This window comes from Theropithecus gelada, chromosome 16 (genome assembly GCF_003255815.1).
Source record: "Theropithecus gelada isolate Dixy chromosome 16, Tgel_1.0, whole genome shotgun sequence".
NCBI lineage: Eukaryota > Metazoa > Chordata > Mammalia > Primates > Cercopithecidae > Theropithecus > Theropithecus gelada.
Genome location: NC_037684.1, coordinates 12212553 through 12233289, shown reverse-complemented (window position 1 = coordinate 12233289; position 20737 = coordinate 12212553). Strand labels below are relative to the sequence as shown.

Sequence of the window (20737 nt, the reverse complement as noted above, 5' to 3'; positions counted from 1 at the left end):
ATATGTTGTAAATGAGAAAAAGCAATACATATTCACTTAAGTGAAATGTGAATAATTTAGGTATACTTACGGTTAGGCAACTAATTGTCTGTTAACATTGAGTAAATCATGTAACCTCAATAAGCCTATATTCTTTCACAATCATAAAATGAAAAGGAAAAGCTGCTAAAGAAGCCCCCAGGATACTTCTAATTTCAATATTCTGTGAACAAAAAATTCTATATATACACAACTTTTTAAAGTCATCATTTTTATTATACACTTAAATATAAACATAGCTCAAACACTATGAATATCCAAGCAATTTGAGTCATTCATTCTATTAATTCAAAAGATAAAGGGTATGTTCAGGACATTTTGTGGGGGATAAAAATTTTTTTAAAAGAAGAACAAAAGGTAAAGGAGTATGGTAATATGTGTCAAGTGGGAAAACAACTGCTTTTCAAACTGCTGATTGAAGCACTGAGCAGATTAAATTATAGTTAAGAATAGCTTTCCTATTTCCATCTCAACTGACAGAACTCTGAGTTTATCTTTGGGGGAGATGGGGAAGGGAGAGAGATTAAATTACTCTACATGGTACTGTACTTCTCAAACCATTTTCATAATTGCCTAGTGTTTGATGAAATATGCAATATCAGAGAAAATGGCAACCATTATAAAACTAGTTCAAGATACAAAAGAACTTACAACCAATGTAATAAAGATATAAATTCAACAGAGGAAACATACTGATGGTATTTTTTTTAAAACAGGCCTGCCATACAAGCAGTTTAAAATATCAAAGATGTATACATTATAAAATTAGAAGTGTATAAATCTTACAATATTACTATAAATCTACAGAGCTCTCTTTTAGAGTAACTACTTTTTTAGATTTTTCAGCTTCTATCTGAATTTAAGAGCTGCAAACTATAAATATTTTTGTTTCTTATAAATGTTAAGTTGTGATAATGCCTAAATAACCATCATATTCATTTTGCTTATGATAATTACTACAAATTATTTATTAGCAAGAAATCCTTCTGTAGCACTTGGGATGCAGATGTGAAGAATGTGAGGACTAACTGTGCAACAACAGCACCACCTATCACCAATGAAACACATGAAAGCTATAAATGCATTATACCAAACTGTAAGAACTTATTTACTCTACAAATTCCTTTGTAACTTTTAATTTTCAGAATAAAAACCACGGCCATTATAGTCCACATTTTATTATTATAGAACAAAGTTTAAAATTTAGAAAAAGTCTTAAAAGGTTATTTGTTCAACTTGCCTGCAATGTAGTATCACACATTCTCTGAAATCTAAAAATTACAGTCTTTTTTATTTTAAGTATATGTATGCTAAAAAGTGTAACACTAATGTAATCTAATTATATTACAGATTTGTTATTGGCTATTTCCACCTACCTTTTAAAATTTTAACAATAGCCAAAAGAATAAAAACACTGCCAAGCCATTTACATTTTAAAAATAAATTATTGTAACAGAGAAGTGTTACCCAATATACGTGCGATTTCTATTAATAAAATAAACAATATATTTTAAAATAATACCACAGAACTTACATTGAAATTGTATTTCAAGTAAAGAAAAATACTTCTCATTTTACACTTACAATAAATGATATTATTCTAAAACAAAATCCACCACTCTATACTATTATTTCCATATGCCAGAGTTCTAGTATTTAGCTTTTGGTCCTATCAAATAAAATCTTTATGTTAAAGAAGTGTAACCATATTTAAAGGAGCTGCTATACTCTATTATTCAAAAAAAAGAATAAAACAAATCTGTCTTAGCATACTCACAATACGATAAAAGTTTGCTATCACTGTATTTAATACACATTTTGACATATACATAATACATATTTTGACATCAAAAAACATTTTGAAACCTGAATACACAATACTTTTCAGCAAAACAGCTTTGAAAACAAACCTAAATGCCCCATTCTAAGCTTCTACCTTAAATCCCTCCTTACACATAAGGCAACAGGTGAGGGGGAGAAAAAACATTTGGACTGATTATAAAATGCATCCTCACATTCACTGTCCATTCTTCATTACCTCTAAGGTCCCAGGATCTGTGTTTAATTATAACTCGGGGGTGGGGGTTGGGGGGAGCAGAGGAAACATTGTGTCACATTTATAGATATTTCTGAATATATTAAAATCAGGATTGTACAACCTACTGAAATTAGAAACATAATTCTAAACTATCCTATGTGAATCACAAAATGTCAAACTTCCTCGAGGAGAGAACTCTCCAAATAGTCTGTGGGAATTCTACATTAGAGTACCATTTCAGAACAGAAACAGTGTCAACAAAGTTTTTACATATATGATGCATACATTTCAGAAAGGACACACAGAGGATGGTTAGTCTTTACAGATTCTGCTTTAGCTATCTTTCTGAATAATAATTTTATACATTATGTTCACTGATAATTTTCCCTTCAAATAAGTGCCAAAACTGATTTTTTTTATAGGCTGTCAAGAGTGATTTTTTAGGTTTTAAGAAGAGACCTCATTAAAAATGGCAAGGAATCTCAAAGATAAGGATTTTATAGATCCTGAAAAGACGTATACTAAACTGTAAGTTCACTTTTAAACCAACAATAGCAATAAATACAAGAGTAGAACTACGAGGAAGGCGAGTACCAAGCAGTATTCCAGCTTCCTGGCAACTGTGGTAACTTGGGGAGAGGAGCAAACAGGGAGAAAGCCTCTCCAAGAGCTCCTCATGGTCTCTGCCTTTGTTCTTACTGGCATTTTAATTTCTGATGACAGACTTTTGTTGTTTGGGGCATAAACCGGACGTACCAGTTTGGAGGCACAATAAGGAGAACAAAGAATGATTTGTTCACACTGTAGGAAAAAAAAATCTTTTCCAACCATAGAAAATAGCTTTCGCATGGTGAAAATATGCAAATTACATACCAAACCAAAAAAGGGGTGGGGGTAGTACAAGTTTAGAATCTCACAACTCAATCTAAGGCAAAAGGAAATTACAACAGCTAAGACAATAATATATACACAGAAAAGGCTATACAAGTTCTGAGAGAGCTGTAGAAGTGTTTTTAGAGAATTCTAAAACCAAATGAAGGTTTTCTTGCCCTCAGAATCAAACTTACTTCTAAACTTCTGATGACTTTTCATAGACTATCTAACTATAATATAGAAAATTCAAATACCAAAGACAATAAAAATACTGCTTTATAATGCTGCATTATTAGGACAAGAGTAAACATTCACATCCCCACTTTTCCCTATAGATACTGGTTAAATGGATGTTTGTGATCTGCAAATGATATTTTTTTTAGCAAACTTTATCAAAAGGTAACAAACATAGAAAAAATACACACATCCTAAGTATATGTATAATATGAATTTGAAATGTTAATACACCTCTGAACCAAGAGACATCAAGAAACAAAATATTACGGATACTCAGAAGGTCCTGCTACATCTCTTTTCAGTCATAATCCCAACTCATAACTGATTTCTATTACTTTAAGTTCTACTTGTTCATTTTAATGTAAATGGGTTCCCACAATATGTACCCTTGGGAATGGCTTCTTTCACACATTACTATGCTTATGAAATTAATTCATGTTGTTGCACGGAATCGTAGTTTTATTCCTATTGCTATATAGATTTCCATTGTATGAAAATATTATAAATTTTTTTTTTGAGACGGAGTCTTGCTGTCGCCCAGGCTGGAGTGCAGAGGTGTGATCTCAGCTCACTGCAAGCTCTGCTCCTGGGTTCACGCCATTCTCATGCCTCAGCCTCCCAAGTAGCTGGGACTACAGGCGCCCACCACCATGCCCGGATAATTTTTTGCATTTTTAGTAGAGATGGGGTTTCACCATGTTAGCCAGGATGGTCTCGATCTCCTGACCTTCTGATCCGCCCGCCTTGGCCTCCCAAAGTGCTGGGATTACAGGCATGACTGTGCCTGGCCGAAAATATTATAATTTTATCCATTGTACTGTTCATGGACCTCTGAGTTGTTTTTACTTTTTTACTTCTAGTTTTTAGCTCGTAAGATGTCAAGGAAGTCAGGCACAGTAGCTCATGCCTATAATCCCAGCACTTTGGGAGGCCAAGGTGGGTGGATCACCTGAGGTCATGAGTTCAAGACCAGCCTGGCCAACATGGTGAAAAGCCGTCTCTACTAAAAATACAAAAATTAGCCAGGCAAGGTGGCACACACCTGTAGTCCAGCTACTCAGGAGGCTGAGGTCGGAGGATTGCTTGAACCCAGGAGGCAGAGGTTGCAGTGAGCTGAGATTGTACCATTGCACTCCAGCCTAGGCAACAGAGCAAGACTCAGTCTCAAAAAAAAAAAAAAAAGATGTCAAGGAAAATTGTGAAAGATTTTGAAATGCTGAACAGATTACTTTGTGTTCTGTGTGTTTTTACTATGGATTACCAAGAGCTCTCTAGCAGACCCTTTGGGGTTATCTGATTCCATAGGGGATCCACACTTTGTTTTTGACTGGGCTACTGTACAATACTCTGAGCTGTCGAAAACTGATAGTAACGCAATTGATTCTTGCGCACAGAAATGCAAATGAATTTTGTCTGGTAGAGACACAAGTGAATTCCACTCTGTAGAAAAGATTCCAAACAGTACATTTTAGTGCCAACAGAATATTAACCAAGCTTGTAGCTATTAGAAAATTTATTTCAGTATTCCTAATTGCTTCTCTGCGATATTCACCTTCTCCTTTGAACCAGCTATAATAACATCCCAAATCCCTAATCAATGAGTTAAAAAATGCAGGATATCTGTCCCTTATACAGTTGTATGAGAATCACTGTTTTACCATTTTGAAAACAACATAATAAAGAATACTGATATAAACATTCTCACAAATGTATTTTAGTAAACATGTATATGTATTTCTCTTGGACATACATCTAGTAGAGTAACTACTTCTGTATATTAGGGCAGGCACATGTGTATCTTTCGTAGATTTTAACAAAATTGTTTTCCAATGTGATTGTACCAATTTACACTTCCACCAGCAATGTACAAGAGTTCTATCTGCTCCACATCCTAGCCAATATTTAGTGTCAGCCATTCTGGTAGGTGTCCAAAAATTATGGATTTAAATCAACAGATGTATGGTAACTGAAACAAATAAATCTATCTCCAATGGATATGTAATGCTGCCTCAAAGTAACTATATAAATAGTCTATTATAATGGCCCTCCATGAGGGCAGATGATGTAAGACTTTTGTCCTGAAGGACCACAGATAGGTATGATAGTACAGAATATTAATGAGATTCAAGGACTCAATTAAGCAGCTCTTGGAATAAGTAGAGTTTTTTTGTAATAATGAAATTCATATCTTAATTCCAAATACAATAATGACCAATCCTTCCCTCAAACTAAGGTGCAATGATTAGGTTCTAGCAACACAATGTCCTTCAAAGCTGAAATGCACTGATTTGTAAAAATTCAGACTTCCAGTTTCCAGGCCAAAACATGGAGCTCAGAAGACTTCACTTAGATCTGACCACAAGTAAAAAGCTGAACAGCTCTTCTTACATCCGTCAGAAAAATGACATCATAGAGCAAACGGCTACCCCAAAAATTGGAGAGACAGACAGGCAGATACAGAGAATCACAATTTATCAGGGCAGAAATCCACAAGCAAGAACCTTCTCAGGAATCAGTACTAAGGTAGGAACACATAAACTGTGATTCACAAATTTCTAGAGGCTCAATGTAGACAAGACATTGTAAAATGTAAAAATTAAAAATTGTAAAAAGTAAAAATTCCAGGGGGACCCAGACCTGGGGGCCCTCACACTGATGTGTTTTACCTCCAGGAGCTCCACCAGGCCCTAACAGCCAATACTGAATAAAAATCCCCTAGAACCTCTGGCAGTGGGTGTGAAAATGGAACCATCTTGAAATATGCCAGACCAGATCTTTCTGTTCTTAACAAAGCCTGCCCTCAACAGAAACTACTTTATGAGAGCCTAACTTGCTGGGGTTATATCAGAGTTTAACCTACCTGGGGAAAAATACCCAACTCCAATCTCCTCTTACCCTTCTGTCTCACTCGAGGGTGTTAAAAAACACACCACACACACTCAAAAAAATAATGAGAAACAAAGGACTAAAACTTACCCACAGGACTGTAGAATGCTTTCCCTCCCCACACACTGCCACTCAGTTACTAACATCCCATTTACCATAGTTCCTTTTACCCAATATATCATATCCTTTTTTTTTTTTTTTTTTTTTTTTGAGACAGGGTCTCACTCTGTCACCCAGGCTGGAGTGTAGTAGCATGATCTCAGCTCACTGCTACCTCGGCCCCCCTGGGCTCAAGTGATTTTCCCACCTCAGCTTCTCAAGTAGCTGGGACTACCAGTGCCCACCACCATGCCCAGCTGAATTTTTTTGTATGTTTTTGTAGAGACGAGGTTTTACCATATTGCCCAGGCTGGTCTTGAACTCCTGGCCTCAGTGATCCACCCGCCTCACCCTCCCAAATTGCTGGAATTACAGGTGTGAGCCACCACACATGGACCATATCTTCCTTTTAACAAAAAATTAGAAAGCATACTAAAAAGCAAACAATACAATCTGAAGAGACTAAATAAGCATCAGAACCAGAATCAGAACTGGTAAGCTCAGAGAATAGCAGGCGGGATAAATGCCCCCAAAAAACCCTACACCAAGGCATACCATTTTCAAATTTCAAACAAATCAAAGATAAAGAAAAAATCTTGAAAGACGCCAGAGGAAAAAATCCCTACTTATAGAAGAGCAAGGATAAAAATTACATTGCCTTCTCCTCATAAACGATGCCAGCAAGAAGAGAATGAAGCACTTAGAGTGCTGTGTGAAAAGAAAAAAAAAAAAAAAAAAAAACAGTAACCTCTAATTCTGCATCCTGAAAAATCACCCTTCAAAAACAAAAGACAAAAACTTTCTCAGACAAACAGGAACCAAGGGAATTTGTTGTTGGCAGACCTGCCTTGCAAGAAATGTTAAAAGATGTTCCGCAGAGAAAAAGGAAACAATATAGGTCAGAAACTCACATTTACGTAAGGAAAGAAAAACATCAGAGAAGAGTAAGTGAAGGTAAAATAAAACTTATTTTTCTTTCCTATTTTTTTTCAGACAGAGTTTTGCTCTTGCCGCCCAGGCTAGAGTACAATGGCGCAATCTCAGCTCACTGCAACCTCTGCCTCCCGAGTTCAAGTGATTCTCCTGCCACAGCCTCCTAAGTAGCAGGTATTACAGGCACCTGCCACTATGCCTGGCTGATTTTTGTAGTTTTGGTAGGGACAGGGTTTCACCACATTGACCAGGCTGGTCTCGAACTCCTGACCTCAGGTGATCCACCCGCCTCGGCCTCCCAAAGTGCTGGGATTATAGGCGTGAGCCACCATGCCCAGCTGAAAACTTATTTTTCTTATTAATTTTTTTACAAATAACAGTTTGTTCAAATTAATAGCAACAATGTACTCAATTATGTATGTGTATGTATATATGTTTGGTATTGTGTGTGTATATATATGCACTTATACATATGTGAAATAAATGACAGCAATGATACAAGAAACAAGAGAGAATTAGGAATAGTTTGTGAACATTAGGTATTGCACTACCCATGAAGCAGTATAGTGTTATATGAAAGCGGACTTGCATTGGTTGTAAATGTATTGCAAACTCCAGGACAATCACTAAAAGAAGTTTAAAATGTAGTAAAAATGATATGCTAAGAAAGGTAAGAAACAACATCATATAAAATGCTCAATTAAACTAAAAAGACAGCAAAAGTGTGGAAGATAAAAAAAAAAGAGCTACAATAAAAAAATAAAATTTGCCAACCATGATGGCTTGCTACATGGAAGGCTGAGGCAGGAGGATCAATTAAGCCCAGGAGTTCGAGGCTACAGTGAGCTACATTCATGCCACTGCACTCCAGCCTGGGCAGAAAATCAAGACCCTTTCACTAGAAAAAAATTTTAAAAATACAAAAATAAAAATAAAAACAAGGGCCAACAAATAGGAACAAATACGGTAGTTATTTATCCATCTATATCAATAATCACGTTAAACATCAATGGTCTAAATATGTCAGTTAAACAACAGAGATTGTGAAAATGGGTTAAAACACAAGACCCAACTGTATGTTGTATAGAAGAAATCCACTTTAAATATAAAAACAGGGATTAAAAGTAACAGGATGTAGGAAGAAATACCATGCTAACACTAATTGAAAGAAAGCAACCACAGTTACATTAACTTCAGAAAGAGCAGATTTCAGGGCAACGAAAGTTGTCAGGGAAAAAGAGGGATATTACATAATGATAAAGGGGTCAATACTCCAAGAAGACTTAATTGGTGCTTACTACATATGTGCCTAACAACACAGCACCAAAATACATGAAGCAAAAATTGATAGAATTGTAAAGAGAAAGAGATGAATCCACTATTAAAGACTCTAACACCCCTCTATCTGAAATGAACAGATCCAGCAGCCAGAAAAGCACGAAAGGACATAGTTGAACTGAACAGCACCATCGGTAAACTGGATATAATTGACATCTATAAACTACTTCTGAACAGTAATACAATAAATATTCTTCAGGCAGACATGGAACATTCACTAAGACAGGGCATCTTCTGGACCACAAAACACACCTTAACAAATTTAAAAGAACAGGCTGGGCACAGTGGCTGACGCCTGTAATCCCAGCACTTTGGGAGGCCGAGGCAGGCGGATTACCTGAGGTCAGGAGTTTGAGACCACCCTGGCCAACACGGTGAAACCCCACCTCTACTAAAAATGCAAAAAGTAGCCAGGTGTGGTGATGCATGCTTGTAATCCCAGCTACTCGGGAGGCTGAGGCAGGAGAATCGCTTGAACCCAAGAGGCAGGGGTTGTAGTGAGCCAAGGTTGCGCCACTGCACTCCAGCCTGGGCAAGAAGAGTGAGATTCCACCTCAAAAAAAATAAAATATAATAAAATAAATAAAAAATAAAAGAAGAGGCCGGGCACGGTGGCTCAAGCCTGTAATCCCAGCACTTTGGGAGGCCGAGACAGGCGGATCACAACGTCAGAAGATCGAGACCATCCTGGCTAACACGGTGAAACCCCGTCTCTATTAAAAATACAAAAAACCAGCCGGGCGAGGTGACGGGAGCCTGTAGTCCCAGCTACTCGGGAGGCTGAGGCAGGAGAATGGCGTAAACCCGGGAGGCGGAGCTTGCAGTAAACTGAGATCCCGCCACTGCACTCCAGCCTGGGCAACAGAGCGAGACTCTGTCTCAAAAATAAATAAATAAATAAATAAAAGAACAGAAATCATTCAATGACCACAATAGAATTATCAAAGTAGAAATTAAAAATAGAAAGATAGCTGAAAAATAACCAAGTATTTGAAGATTAAACAACATAATTCTAAATAGCACACAGGTAAAAGAAGAAAGCTCCAGAGAAATGTTTAAATATGTTTAACTAATGAAAATGAAAATACAATTTATCAAAATTTGTGAAATGCAGTGAAAGCAGTGCATAGAGGGAAATCTGTAACACTGACTGAATATATTAGAAAACAAGAAAGATCTAAAATTAAAAATCTAATCTTCCACCTTAAAAAGCTAGAAAAAGAAGAGCAAATTGAATCCAAAGTAAGTGGAAGAAAATAAATAATATAAAATAGAACAGAAATCAATGAAATTGAAAACAGAAAATCAACAGAGAAAACCAATGAAACCAAAAACTGGTTCTTTGAAATGATGAATAAAATTAAGACTCTAGCCAAGCTAATTGAAAAAGAAACAGAGAAGGCACAAACTACTACTATTAGAAATGAAAGATGGGAGGCTGAGTGCAGTGCCTCATGCCTGTAATCCCAGCACTTTGGGACGCCGAGGCAGGTGAATCATGTGAGGTCAGGAGTTCAAGACCAGCCTGGCCAACGTGGCTAAACCCTGTCTTTACCAAAAATACAAAAATCAGCCAGGCGTGGTGGTGCGTGCCTGTAATCCCAGCTACTCAGGAGTCTGAAGCAAGAGAATCGCTTGAACCTGGGAGGCAGCGGTTGCAATGAGACAAGATCGCACCATTGCACTCCAGCCTCAGCAACAGAGGGAGACTTGGTCTCACAAATGGGGAGGGGAGATGAGGGGAGGGGAGGGGAAGGGAGACAAGGGGAGGGGAGGGGAGGGGAGGGGAGGGAAGGGAAGGGAAGGGAAGGAAGGAAAGAGGGGAGATCACTAAAGATCCCATGGACATTAAAAGGATAATAAAGGAACATTACAAATAACTCTATGCCATGAGTTTGATAACCTAGATGAAATGGACCAAACCCTTGAAAGACACAATCTGCCAAAATGCACACAACAATAAATAGACAACCTGAAAAGGTCTACACCTATTAAAGAAATTGACCAATTAATAATCTTCCAAAATAGAAAGCACCCAGGACCAGAAGAATTCACTGGTGAATTCTACCATACATTTAAGAAAGAAATAATACCAATTCTTTATCATCTCTTTGGAAGACACAAGCATAGAGAATGCTTCCTAAATCATTTTAGGAGACCTCTATTACTCTAACACCAGAACCACAAAAAAGACGTTAGGTTATGTGTGGTGGCTCACTCCTGTAATCCCAGCACTTTGGGAGGCTGCGGTGGGTGGATCACTTGAAGCCAGAAGTGTGAGACCAGCCTGGCCAACGTGGAGAAACCCTGTCGCTACTAAAAACACAAAAAAATTAGCTGGGCATGGTGGCACACGCCTGTAAGAAAAAAAAAAATTACAAGAAACCTACAGATCAATATCTCTCATGAACATAGATGTGAAAATCCTCAACAAAATACTAGCAAATCAAACCCAACAATGTATAGTAAGAATTATAGGCTGGGCACGGTGGCTCACAACTGTAATCCAAGCACTTTGGGAGGCCAAGGCAGGAGGACTGCTTGAGTCCAGGAGTTTGAGGTTAACAGTGAGCTATGATTGCAACACTGCACTCCAGCCTGGGTGATGAAGTGAGACCCTATCTCTGAAAATAAAATAAAATAAAGAACCAAGTGGAATTCATACCAAGTATGCAAAGCTGGTTCAACATTCAAAAAATGTTGAATGGCTCACTTAATGTAGTAGCTCACTTACCCTCACTTAATGGCTTATTAAGCCATTCAATGTAGTCCCAATGTACATTCAATGTAGTCCCAATCAAAATCAAAGCAAGTTATTCTGTAGCTACTAACAAATCAATTCCAAAGTTTCTATGGAGAGGTAAAAAATTCAGAATAGACAACTAAATACTGAAGGAGAAAACAAAGTCAGAACACTGATGCTGTCTGATTTCAAGACTTACTTTAAAGCTACAGTAACCAAAACAGTGTAGTATTGGTGAAAGACTAGATAATTAGATCAGTGGGACAGAACAAAGAGTTCACAAATAGACCTACGTAAATACAGTCAATTGATCTTTGACGTAATAGCACAGATAATACAACAGAGCCAAGACAGTCTTTTCAACAAATAGTGCTGAAAAAACTGGACATCTACATGCAATAAAATGAATGTAGATACAGACCTTATACCCTTCACAAAAATTAACTCCAAATGGATTACAGACCTAAATGTGAAACATGAAACTCTAAAACTCAAAAAATAATATAGGAGTCTGGGCATAGTGGTTCACACTTGTAATCCCAGCACTTTGGGAGGCTGAAGTGGGAGGACTGCTTGAGGCCAAGAGTTCAAGACCAGTCTGGGCAACATAGCAAGACTCTATCTCTACTAAAAATTTAAAAATTAACTGGGTGTGGTAGTGTGCACCTGTCGCCCTAGCTACTCAGGAAGCTAAAGCAGGAGGACCACTTGAGCCCAGAGTTTAAAGCTGTAGTGAGCTAGGATCGCGTTACTGGGTAATAAAAGCCTGAGTAGTAGAGCAAAACTCTAGCCTGGGGATTAGAGCAAGACTTCGTCTCTAAAACTAAATAAGTAACAAAGGAGAAAACCTAGATGATACTGGGTATAGTGATGACTTTTTTGATACACCAAAAACACCATCCATGTAAGAAAAAAGTAAGCTAGACTTGGTTAAAATTTAAAACTTCTACACTCCAAAAGACATTGTCAAGAGAATAAGCCAAGCCATAAACTGAGAAAACATTTGCAAAAGACACATCTAATAAAGTACTGTTATATAATTTACACAAAGAACTTTTAAAACTCAACAATAAGAAAACAATCTGATTTTTTTTTTTTTTTTTTGAGACAGGGTCTGGTTCTGTCACCCAGGCTAGAGTGCAGTAGAATGATCAATGCTTACTACAGCCTCAACTTCCTGGGCTCAAGCATTTCTCCTACCTTAGCCTCCCAAATAGCTGGGACCACGGGTACATGCCACCATGCCCAGCTAACTTTTCTAAAATTTTTTTGTAGAGGCGGGGGTCTCACAAAGTTGCCCAGACTGGTCTCAAACTCCTGGGCTCAAGCAATCATCTCACCTCAGCCTCTTAAAGTGCTAGGAATATAGACATGAGCTACCACACTCAACCAAACATACGGTATTTAAAATTGGCCACTAGACATAGAAGATGATGGGAAAAGAATGCCTCATGTTTATCTTGAGTGCATTTTGCCTTTCTGTCAAAAATACCTTTCATGTCAAGAGTCTTCTGAATTAGTAACTGCTCTAGGAAGACAGCAAGCAAGAGCAGCCAATACCTGAGACCCTGGACATTTTAGTCTTATTCCAAAAATCATGTCCTATCACAATGCAAAATATGAAAAATACACCAGATCATCTGTTATAAATTTTACCAATCAACAAAATCAATGATTCTAACAGTTCAGTAGAAAAGAAAATGGACTATGTTTATTAGCTATATAAATATGCTATATCTGTGTTTGGTTTTAAAGTAACGTTAATAACATATTTATTTAACCAGGCAACAATAAATAACTTGTATATTTGTATATATATAAATGTATAGTTGTATATTTCATAGTATGTAATAATTGGCACTCAATAAATGATAGTTAATCCAAAGAGATGCTTGTTGAATGAACTGATGAATGAATGATTCAGTCTATATTGGTCTCACTATTCTACCTCAATGTTATTCGGCATAATATACCTTTACTCTCTTGTTCTCAAAGCATGCTATTAATATTTAACACATAGAAATGTGTTAAAATACCATATTGAAGAATACATTTTGGTACAGCTCAGTGCTCAGGTCTTATTTATTTATTTGTTTATTTATTTATTTATTTTTGAGATGATGCCTCCCTCTGTCGCCAGGCTGGAGTGCAGTGGCGCGATCTTGGCTCACTGCAACTTCCGCCTCCCGGATTCAAGCAATTCTCCTGCCTCAGCCTCCTGAGTAGCTGAGATTACAGGCATGCACCACCATGCCCAGCTAATTTTTGTATTTTCAGTAGACAAGGGGTTTCACCATGTTGGCCAGGATGGTCTTGATCTCTTGACCTCGTGATCCGCCTGCCTCGGCCTCCCAAAGTGCTGGGATTACAGGTGTGAGCCACTGACTGTACCAGCCCAGTTCTTGAACTCACTAATACTTTATATCTTCCTATGATTTTCAGCCTTGGAGAAAAGAACTACTACCAAGGTGGTAAGCAGCATCTCGTCTATGCAACAGGTTTTATCACACTAGTCTTCATAATCCCATTCAAGATCAAGCCAGTCTCCACCCACTCTAACTTTTATGTATTTATATGTTTTTACTTGCAACTTGTTTTCTTTGCTACCAGCGATCTAAAAATAGCCCATTTAAACATACAAATGTAGAGCTATCAATCTTTTCTAATTGTTTCACATGTACTAACCATATGGACACAACTGAAGATCTGTAGTTAAAAAGATCAGTAGTTTTAAAAGCTAAAAAGTAACACCAATAAAATTCTACTGGGGAGAAAAAGTTAATCTAAGGACTACAGTTATTAATAATGTGTCAATATAAGCTCATCAATTGTACTAAATGTACTACACTAATGCAAATGTTAATAGTTGAAAATAGGAGGGCTGGCCGGGCGTGGTGGTTCACGCCTATAATCCCAGCACTTTGGGAGGCCGAGGTGGGTGGATCACCTGAGGTTAGGAGTTTGAGACCAGCCTGGCCAACATGGTGAAACCCCATCTCTACTAAAAATATAAAAATTAGCGGGGCGTGGTGGCAAGCACCTGTAATCCCAGCTACTTGGGAGGCTGAGGTGGGAGAATTGCTTGAACCTGGAAGGTGGTGGTTGCAGTGAGCCGAGATTGTACCACTGCACTCCAGCCTGGGCGAGAGAGAGAGACTGCCTCAAAAAAAAGGAGGGTGATAAGCGGATACATGAGAGGTGTATTTTCACCTCAATTTTTTTGTAAACCTAAAGCTACTCAAAAAAATAAAGCCTATTAATTTAAACATATATAGAAAATGTAAAAATCCCACAAATAAATGTTAATTTTCCCTAATAGGAAGAAAAAAGAAAACAAGGATAAAAGGTAAAAATATAGAGATTAGAGAAAGGAAGTCTTCTACTAAGGAATTCAGTTCCTAAAGCAACAAAAACACCTCACATAATCCATTTAAATATACACATGAAGGCCAGGAGTGGTGGCTCATGCCTGTAATCCCAGCACTTTGGGAGGGCAAGGTGGGCAGATCACCTAAAGTCTGGAGTTTGAGACCAGCCTGGCCAACATGGCGAAACCCCATCTCTACTAAAAATACAAAACTTAGCTGGGCATGATGGCACATGCCTGTAATCCCAGCTACTCGGGAGGCTGAGGCACAAGAATTGTTTGAACTGGGAGGCAGAGGTTGCAGTAAGCCAAGATTATGCCACTGCAGTCAAGCCTGGGCGACAGAGCAAGACTTTGTCTCAATAAATATATAACTAAATAAGCAAGCAAACACATGTATAGTTATCAGTTTGCTAATTATTTCACATGTGCTAAGCATACAGATACAACTGGAAGGAATGAAGTTCTTTAAAAACTTCTTTTTATAGTTTTTGTAACTTAAAAATTAATAACAATAATTTACTTTTAATTAGGGAGAAATTGTAAAAACATAAAGGAGAATGTCGGAGGCATGGTAGGTATCATCTTATACTAAGGAATTCAGTTAAGAAACAACAAAAAGAACTCACCTAGTTACATGAGTGGCCACAGTAACTACAGAGCCAGCTCTACTGAAAGCTGAGAGTCTCTCTCTCAAATCACCCTGTAAGCCAATTTGATAATATATTTTCAATTTATAGATAAGGAAACAAAGAAAATGCTGCCAAAAATAACCAGCCCAAAGAGGCATCAGAATCTCCTATAAATACACTATATGCAAAATAGTTCTTAAACTCAGGTCTTTTTTTCTCTAACAAGTCATTGTCAGTGTTATTTTATTGTATAAAATTGCCTCCACAATTTTAAAAACTTAAGATAGTACAGTTTTCCTAATAGTAAAGACTAGTCCTTTTGAAAGCTCCTAAATTTAGGAGGAAGAGGGGAACAAGTTTTTGTTTCGTTTTGTTTTTTGCCTGCCTAACCATAAAAGATTCAGTGAATATCAGAGTGTCAGTATTTCTGCAACCTACTATATATACCATCAAGAAAAAAAAATGCAAGCCACAAAAATCACCTAAAACGCATATTTGTGAAGACTAACAACTTACAGAACAGATATTTGCTGACCACATAAAGAAAAGAGCAACCTGGTCTGTATTTTGGTCTTGACACTAAATTCATAATACAAAACTTCAGGCAGGAAGGAAGTGAATTTCAAGAACAATATGAAAACCACAGAACACAAATAATGAATGGAACTTGTAATCATATTTTCATACTTCCAGATTTTTGCACACATAGAAAGAGGTGTTTTAAGGCAACTTTAACCTTTCCCCTTTAGCCTGATTTTCTAAAGGAAGATCAAAGAAAAGTGGTTTGAACTCACACGTTCCTTCGGTTATGCAACATTGATTTAGACATTACACTTCAAAACTCTAGCCATTACTTCAGCATGCACCAATCCAAATATCATTCCAGTCCTTTGAAGCCGCCTTAATGGTATCTTCCATTTGCAACTAACACTTTGGTAGTCAAAAGATCTTACTCAGGGTAGATGTTAATGTAAAACCACTCAGACTACACTGACACACACGCCTGGAGGCAGACGAGAAGGTGTTCAGAAGTCAATGTAACACCATTATAGAGAGTGTCGGCCTAGTGGCTGTCATAAACACTTCCTAATCACTCAGACATAAAAACTGGATTCTCTTTATTATTTTATTACAAGCTGGTAGGTGTTCAATTGAAAAGTGAAGAGAGAAAACTGTGTAATAGATAAACCAATTTTGGCTCACCGCCTCTTTCCACTTTTAAAAGACTGAATTTGTTACATTTTAATGGTATTGTAAACCTATCTTGATTTAATCCATTGATTAAAGAAGATAGATTTGCAATAGATAGTTAACCAAGGAGAAACTGTTTAGATTAAATAGAAGCCTAAAAGATTTTTCCATAAAATAGGTATTATATTAACTTGTAAGATTAACAAGATGATTTTTTTTTAATGACTGACATCATCAATGGCAGCAGTAAGTGGAACAACTGTAACTCCCAGATACTGCAAATGGAAATATACAATAATACAGCCTAATTGGAAAACGCTTGGGCAATTTCTTTTTTTTGGGGGGGGGGGGGCGCGCAATTTCTAATAAAGTTAAATATATGCCACCTACCCTGTGACTAAGCAATTCCGCTAGATATCTTAACAAAAAAAAAAAAAAGAGTCCATATACCTATAAGAATGTTTATAGACACTTTATTCATTATAGGCAAAGGCCAGAAACACAAAGCCCATCAAAAAGAAAATAACTAAACAGATTATGGTATATTTAAATAGTAAAATAAAACACAATAATAAAAACAAACAAAAAATGCAAACTACTATGATATAGCAACAACACAGATGAATCTAAAAAATATATTTAGCAGAAGAGGACAGATGCAAAAGAGCACATACTGTGTGCCTCTATTTATATGAAGTTCAATGCATGTAAAACTAATATGGGGTCAGAATAGTGGTTATCTTATCCTGGAAGGAGGAGAAATATTGACTGCAAAATTTTATGAGTACAAAATGTTTTACATTTTCTCCCCAATGGTGGTTTCATGCACGTGTATATGTATACACACAAGCATGCATACAGACGTATATAAACACACATATATACAAACACACACAGGTAAAAATCATCAAACTATAGACCTGAGATTTGTGCATTTCATAGTATGTACATTATCTTTATTTTTTAAAAGATATTACCAGGTGTGGTGGCTCATGCCTGTAATCCCAGCACTTTGGGAAGCTGAGGCGGTAAACTGCTTGAGGTCAGGAGTCTGAGACCAGCCTGACCAACATGGTGAAACCCCATCTCTACTAAAAGTACAAAAGTTAGCTGGGCGTGGTGGTGGGCATCTGTAATTCCAGCTACTTGGGAGGCTGAAGCAGGAGAAGCACTTGAACCCAGGAGGTGGAAGTTGCAGTGAGCCAAGATAGCCCCACTGTACTCCAGCCTAGGTGACAAAGTGAGACTCCATCTCAAAAATAAAATAAAATAAAATAAAAAGATAACTGTCATAAACAAATTGTGGTATTCCATACAATGAAATATTATTCAGCATTTGAATAAGCTATCAAGTCATGAAAAGACATGAAAGAACCTTAAATGCATACTACTAAGTGAAAGAAACCAATCTGAAATGGCTATCTACTGTGTGATTCCAACTATATGGAAAAGGCAAAAGAACAGACACAGTAAAAAGATCAGTGGTGCCCAGGGCTTATCAGGGAGGGAGGGATGAATACATAGAGAACAGAGGATGTGTAGGGCAGTGCGACTATTCTGTGTGATATTACAATGGTGGATACCTGTCAAAACACATAGAAAGTATACCACCAAAAACCAGGCCAGGTATGGCAGCTTACACCTGTAACCCCAGCACTTTGGGAGGCTGAGGTGGGCAGATCACTTGAGGTCAAGAGTTCCAGATCAGCCTGGGTAACATGGTGAAACCCCATTTCTACAAAAAAATAGAAAAATTAGCCAGGCATAGTGGCATGCACCTGTAGTCCCAGCTACCCAGGAGGCTGACGTGGGAGGATCACTTGAGCCCAGAAGGCAAAGGCTACAGTGAGCCGAGATCGCACCACTGTACTCCAGCATGGCCAACAGAGCAAGACCCTGTGTCAAAAAAAAAAGGAAAAAAGTATACCACCAAAAATGAATCCTACTGTAAGCTATGGACTGTGGGTGACAATAATGTATCAATGCATGTTCATGGATTGTAACAATTTTACCACTCTGGTGCTGGGGGTGTTGACAGTGGGAGAGGCTGGGCACAATGTGGAGGCAGGAGTTTTATGGGACCTCCCTATACTTTCTACTCAATTTTGCTGTGAACCTAAAACTGCCCTTAAAAATAAAGTCTGTCTTTTTTTTTCTTTTCCTGTTAGGCGAGAGATGCACGAGGTGAGGGTCTCAGACACCGTTTCTCGTTTTCATCACAAAGACAGAACAGCCCCGCTGCAGAGATGGTCAACGTACCTAAAACCCGAAGAACCTCCTGTAAGGAGTGTGGCAAGCATCAGCCTCACAAAGTACCACAGTATAAGATGGGCAAGGATTCTATGTATGCCCAGGGAAGGAGGCGCTATGATCAGAAGCAGAGTGGCTATGGTGGGCAGACAAAGCCAATTTTCTGAAGAAGGCTAAGACCACAGAGGATGTGTAGGGCAGTAAGACTATTCTGTGTGATATTAGATTGTGCTAAGGCTGGAATGTGTTGAGCCTAACTGCAGACCCAAGAGGATGCTGGCCATTAAGAGATGCAAGCATTTTGAACTGGGAGGAGATAAGAAGAGAAAGGGCCAAGTGATCCAGTTCTAAACTTTGGGATATTTTTCTTTTAATTTTGAAGAGACAATGTTGAAGCATAGAAAAATTACCTGAGCGAAAAGAAACACAGTGATATGCTTTAAAAATAAATAAATAAAAATTTTTTTAAAGTCTGTTTTTTAAAAGGTATCTATTAAAGAACTTGACCTAGTTAAATATAACCCTTAATTTTTTCAAGTATAAAATAAGACTAACACTAACTAGTAAAATTGACAGGATAATACATAATATATGCAATATGCCTAAAATAATGTATGGTGCATTCTGAATATTCCAGTTATAACTATTTTTTTTTCATATTCTACAAAATTTTACTAGGCAGCACAAGTGTTAAAACTCCTCCCTCCTGGCCAGTAGCAGTGGCTCACGCCTGTAATCCCAGTGCTCTGGGAGGCCGAGGCGGGTGGATCACGAGTTCAGGAGATGGAGACCATCCTGGCTAACATGGTGAAACCCCATGTCTACTAAAAATACAAAAAATTAGCCGGGCATGGTGGTGGGCCCCTGTAGTCCCAACTACTCGGGAGGCTGAGGCAGGAGAATGGCGTGAACCCGGCAGGCGGAGCTTACAGTGAGCCGAGATCGCGCCACTGCACTCCAGCCTGGGCTAACAAGAGCTAAACTCCGTCTCAAAAACAACAGCAGCAGCAACAAAACTCCCTCAGGTCTGATCCTGGGTTTAAAAAAAAAAAAAGAAAGAAAAAAAAAAACCCTCCCCCAGGCACCCCGTCATTCTTTGGGGGCTCTACAGCCATTCATTTATACCTCTATCCTAATACTGATCAAACAGATCAAGATTTTTCAACCTCAGCACTACCGATGTTTTGGACTCAACAATTCTTAGTTCGGGGAGGCTGTCCTGTACATTATAGGATGTGTAGCAGTATCTCTGGCTTCTATCTACCACATGCCAGCTGCAATCCCCAGTCATGACAATGAAAAAAAATAGCCAAATGGCCCCTTGGAGAACAAAATTACTCCTGGTTGGGAACCACTGACACAGACTGCAAATATTTAGTGACATTTCCCCCAAGTAAGAAATTATCTCCTCAAGACAGTGTTCAGGTCTTAGTTTATCTGTATCTCATAATACTTGACAAAGACCCGAACATTTCAATGTGGCTGAATGGAAAAATTACGGTACTATTCTAATAAAAATATAGATGTTAGCAGGAAGGGCTAGAGGGGAAATAAATAGATTTAAAGCAAAGAGTAAGAAATTGTTAAGTTTATTTTGGGACTTTCTCAGATTTGAGTTTCTAGCATACTTAGAATTCAAAAGGAGACAATGAAACCAATGAAAAAATAGAGTATAAGAATTACCCACACATCTATGGTATTATTCCAATTAATAGGGTAAAGAATGGTCTTTTCAGGAAATGGTGCTGAATCAATTGGGTATCATTATTCTAAAAATAGAGATAAATAAGAAATAAGGCTTAGGCAGATGGACTGCTTTGGGCCAGGAGTTCAAGGCCAGCCTGCACAACATAATGAGAGCCCCTCTCTACAAAAAAAAAAAAAAAAAAAAAATTTAAGTAGCCGGGCATGGTGGCACATGCTTACAGTACTAGCTGCTCAGGAGTCTGAAGCAGGAAGATCACCTGAGTCCAGGACTTGGAGGCTGCAGTGAGCTATAAGGGCACCACTGCACTCCAGCCTTGGCAACAGAATTAGACTCCGTCTCTAAAAAATAAGGAAACGAAATGAAAAAGAAATAACCCTGACTCCATCTCATACCATACACATAC

At 37.8% G+C, this 20737-nt stretch overlaps 1 protein-coding gene and 1 pseudogene across 6 annotated transcripts in view; one reads left to right on the top strand and one right to left on the bottom strand.

The window, feature by feature from the left end:
* Positions 1-20737, bottom strand: part of BCAS3 (BCAS3, microtubule associated cell migration factor) — a 707187-nt gene that overhangs the window by 645141 nt on the left and 41309 nt on the right. The window lies entirely within an intron of this gene.
* LOC112609090 lies at positions 18623-18987 on the top strand (annotated as a pseudogene).